This window comes from Cynara cardunculus, assembly GCF_001531365.2.
Source record: "Cynara cardunculus var. scolymus isolate 2C chromosome LG 3, CcrdV1, whole genome shotgun sequence".
Taxonomy (NCBI): Eukaryota; Viridiplantae; Streptophyta; class Magnoliopsida; order Asterales; family Asteraceae; genus Cynara; species Cynara cardunculus.
This window is the reverse complement of record NC_037530.1, coordinates 9954836-9960530: the sequence shown is the minus strand read 5'-3', so window position 1 is coordinate 9960530 and position 5695 is coordinate 9954836.

Sequence of the window (5695 nt, the reverse complement as noted above, 5' to 3'; positions counted from 1 at the left end):
ACCAACAACGAAAATTGTACGATAAAAAAATCCGTCAACTTTTAGATGAATAAACATGTAATTTTATTTGTGTTGTTTTGTTAGTCGTGCGTGTTTTATGTTAGTTATATGTAATTTTATATATTAGATTATAATTTTATGTAATTATAAATTTTAATGTTTAAAATAATTTAATTTATTATATAATTAATGTAATTAAAAATATATTAACATTATTAATTTATAAAATTAATTGTTTTGTATAAAAATAGTTTATTTAAATAATTAAAAGAAGAAAAACAAAATTGGAGGCAAGTGGGTGGCCCACGTGGCTTTTAAAGTGACTTGCAAATTTTGCAATTAAAAATCTACATGGCAGCAAGAGGGATGTGGATTGTCTGACAAAAGTTTATTTGCAATTCCATTAGCAAGAGTGATGTGAGTGGTCTTAGTCAAATGCATGATACTTACCGTGCACAGTGCCTAAGGGTGGGTCCCACCATATATATATATATATATATATATATATATATATATTCGTTCATTCCCAATACAACATTTATCTTATTTTGTCTTTTTTTCTCCTCAACTCCACTATATAAACAATTCAAATTTTTACAACCAACACAAAATCATACTTTCATCTTCACTGCCTTAATATCATCTTCATTATCAATTTTCTAATTTTTTTTATTAAGAACCCATATATTCTCATTTTTACAACACCAATTTTAAATATTCAACTACTTCTTTCACCCTCGTTAGACAAAATTTGATCTTCTACATCATGGTTAGTCTTCTTATATAAATTTTAATATAATCTCAATTTTACAACATCAAATTTTTATATGTTATTTTTGTAACATATTTATATTATATCTATCAAGAGGATTATTATGAATCATTTGCTAATATAAAATTAAGTATCGAAATTTTGAATACATTTTGGAGGGGATTGAGGAGGTCAGGAAGCAGACTACAAATGTTTAGAAATACTTGTTTCGGTCATTGGATCGATACTCGGTCAACACATCAAGATCCAATGCTCGTGCATTTGATGTTAAAAATGCAAGTGCTGCCACTAGAGCAAGACCATAAAGAAGCATTGTATTTTAATGTCGGAGGATGTCTTTTACGTTTTGGACAAGAAGAATTTTGTCTCATTAACGGTATGAAATTTGGCCCAAACAAGTCGTCATTACCAGATATGATAGACTTGTCCTTTAGAACTCGGGTTTTAGACCTTGATGAAAATCGATCGGTACGCATGAGCGATCTTACCCGAATTTTTGAACAACAAAAATTCGGAACAATAACATACATTGATGTAGTACGTCTATGTCTTTCTATTGTCCGTTGGATTTATCATTCGGCAAACAAACCATATAGTTTATGATGACTATTTACGGTTAGTCGAAAATTTGGATGCATGGAACATATATTTTTTTAAATATGGTATTTTTTCATTGTAACCATATAGTTTTATTACATAAATTTTAGTACTGATCTAAAATATTTTTATGACACAGTTATCCATATGGTAATAATTTGTGGGAGTCCCTATACCCTCAACTTAATTATGCGTTACTAAAACGGGAAAAAGAACTCTCGTTCAAAAACGTGAGTCTCTAAACGCAAATGCAGATACACATTAAATGAATTTGTGTTTGCATTCAAGGTGACTTGTAATTAATTATTTACTAACTGTAAAATAACAAAATTATATTTGAATTAAATTGTTTACTAACTGTAAAATAACAAAAATATAGACATAGATATTGGAAGCATTTTCACATGCTTCATTTTCTTATGATTTACGGACTGATGGAGTCATCCCACGGCATGTGCCTGGCAACGAACGAAACAATTATTGTGAAATGATTGTCTTAGATATTTACATGTCGATGTGAGTTTGACCAACTTATCTCGAAAAATTTACTTTATTAACGGTAATTAAATACTTATACTAATATTTTATTTAGGAAGGCTTGATCCCACGTACTATGTTAACACCTACTAACATGGAGCTACGATGTCCGTAGTGGAGGTCAAGTAATCGTTATTTTCAAAAAGTTATACAGAAACATGCCGGTGCATCGAGTTCGTCAGCTCCACAAACATCTGATGATTTGACAAATTATATTGAACAACTGCATCATAATATTCAGAAAACTATTGAACTTGATCACAACGGCGCCGTCGATCCAATGGTTGCTCAAATACACATTAAAAACCTACTAAAGCAGATTCAGTGCTCAAATGATGCTATGAATGTGTGTGTATGTGTATTTTAATTATATATTTATTCAACATGATTTAAATAATCAAGAGTTTCAACAGCCTAGACACTCTCAACAGTTTCAACAGCCTGAAAATAATCAACACCTTTAGCAGCCTGAACACTCTCATCAATTTCAGCAGCCTGAAAACAATCATGGGTTTCAATATGGAAATAATCTTGTCCACGTAGTTACAACCCCCAGAGATGATGGCTTTGGTGTAAATTTAGACTCCCAAAATTTTGACGATTGCTATCAACCAAATTCTATTTTCGATCCAAATTTTGTTGATAACACTACATCGTCTATGATATCGGAGTAGACCCCACCTTTGCATGAGAAACACATCAGACACTCGGGTCCGATGGTGAGATCTCCGTATATGTCATTATTTTCAGAAGGTTGCACAAAAACAGGTCGGTGCATCGAGTTCGCCAGCGCCACAATTATCTAATGATTTCAAAAATTATATTGAACAACTAAATCGTAATATTCAAGAAACTATTGAACTTGTTCACAACAGCACCGTCGATCCAATGGTTGCTTACATACACATTAAAAACCTACTATAGTAGATTTAGCGCTCAAATGATGCTATGAATCTCTGTGTGTGTGTATATATATATACATATTTTAATTATATATTATTCAACATGATTAAAATAGTCAAGAGTTTCAACAGCCTGAACACTCTCGACAGTTTCAACAGCCTGAAAATAATCAACACCTTTACCAGTCTGGACACTCTCATCAATTTCAGCAGCCTGAAAACAATCATGGGTTTCAATATGAAAATAATCTTGTCCACGTAGTTACAACCCCAGAGATGATGCCTTTGGTGTAAATTTAGACTCCCAAAATTTTGACGATTGCTATCAACCAAATTTTAATTTCGATCCAAATTTTGTTGATAACACTTCATCGTCTATGATATCGGAGTAGACCCCACCTTTGCACAAGAAACGCATCAGACACCCGGGTCCGATGGTGAGATCTCTGTATATGTTGTTACCGGATTCAACACCTACGTACAAGTCCCTGAAGCGGAGGACCGAGTTTAATATCTTGGAATTATATATGAATAATAAGCTAGAAGGACTCATAATACCTCCTTTTGAATGTGAACCATGGGGTATGCACTATTGGAGGGTCTTGTTGGAGGACGGTTGGTTTGATACAATTGTAAGCAATATTAACTCTTTTAATTTACAATAATGTTTATTTACTAGTTATTATTTTATTTCTCTGAGTGAAGTGTTCTTTTAACAGCATATTGATACGTGGGTACATTTGTTGATGAAAGAGCAACTTGACGGTTTATGACGTACGATATTATGGTCACATGCATTAAGGTTTATGTCACAACCTGGACTACAATATCTTAATTTGATCGATGACACCAAAAATACTATCCACCTTGGTGGTTAGTTGACAAGGTAAGAAATAGTTAATATATAAAGCATTTCCAAATAAATATTGATTTATAATGATCCATTATTATTATTTTTTGTAGGTAATCATCCTGATTCATGTAAATGAATGTCATTGGGTTACGACATTCTAGAACTAGATACATGGGTGATCCGCATATATGATAGCATGATTGGACTCAACTCTTTAGCAGGTTGTCTACAAAAATAAAAAATTTGGCTTGTAATCTCTCAAAATATTTACATAAGATCAATTTTTGGCGTAAAAGAGGAAAAGATGTGCCTCAAGACTGGAAGCTTAGCCACGTTTATAACTCCAACGTTCCTCAACAAGCACCTTCATCGGTAATTGTGGTGTTTTTGCTTGTTGGTTTATGACAGAAATCATGGCTAGTGATGATATAAATTATATTCATAGTTACCCTGCTTACGACCCTAAGGTACTTAATAACAGATCTCAGATGTATCTTGCTAATGAGTTTTACAAAAACTGTATTCGGTAATATATGAGAAAGTTGTGTATTGAGTATAAAGTTGAGTTGTCACAATATATGTTTCATATAATACAAAACATAAAATACAACATGATCATAGAATACCTAATAAAAATTTATCACGTTAGTATTGAGTTGTCATCTCAATACTTTGGTATATATACCTCCCATTTTGAAGAAAATTTTACAACAATCTACTTATCAAACTCCCTCTACCAAGCATCAAACTCTCTCTACTTATGCCATCGATAAACTTCTACAGACAAATGGCTGGAAATGCATCATCTTCAAACCCTCTATCTTCTCAAATAATGCCTACCAGGATGAGGTTATCCATTGAAAAAGTCGAAGTTGAAAGCAAAGAGATATGTGAAAAATGACATAGTAACAAGGCATCACATGATCAAATCCTTCAAGAGATTGAAGAGAAGAAGAAAGCAGTAAAGCATCTGCAAAAGAGATTCCAGTTGGTAATGCTCGTGCCACTGAACTCGATCAAACATTTGAAGTAATGTAAAAGGACCTTTCAAATGAGTACCGTCTGTCACCATCAACGGTCGTAAGTGATTCTCAAACTTTCGAATCTGCAAAAGTTGAAAAAGGACCAACGAAAATGAGTATATATAAAAATAATGTATATATACATATAATTTCAATAAAGAATCAATGAAAATGTTCTTACCGCACAACCAATGGCGACAACTAAACGCTTAAACAGGGCCCTTTCATCTGTCTTGATCTTTGTTACGGTCCCTGTATTAGCCTTTTTCAAATTGTAGTAGTATAATGGGAGTAAGGAAAACGATTCCTCCTGGTCACCTTTTAGCAGGAGCATAATACTTTCACGCCAAGGTTGCATATAACTAATTAAGATTTTGTAATTGTTCTTCATATCGACGATGATGTCATGGCTCTTGTATACTCTACTTGTGTCATTCATTGCATCTTTCAGTATATGACCTAACACCTTCTTGTTTTCTTGACGGTGATTGGTATACACTTGCGTCTGTGAACATGTGTGTAAGTCCTTAAATGTACGAACCTGATACAATATCGTACCAAAAATTACGGTTACTCTTATTCACCATTCACACTTTTCTAATATACAGACTGCTTCCAACCTAGATCACATGGAGTGGATGGTTTTCATCTGGTAACCCTCTTCAAGATATTGCAGTCCGAGGGCTAGTTTCAAGTCTTTTTTACACTTGAAAATTTCCCCAACTTTCACACATTTAGAACGTTGATATTTGGCAGCCGGTTCTTTAGGCTTCACAATAGGGATTGGCGTTGGTAACGGGAGAGGCATGCCCTAAAATAAATTACAACCCACTGGAGCACTAATATTACCCCTACCAACACCTTCTTTATCTTCCATATCCGCCCCTTCTTTATCTTCCATATCTGATTTGTTATCACTACTATCTGATTGTAGCCCCGGATATTTATCTGTAACGAGATGATACAAACAATCCCCCGAGACAACCCCTAATAGTGATCAAGATCAACCTTA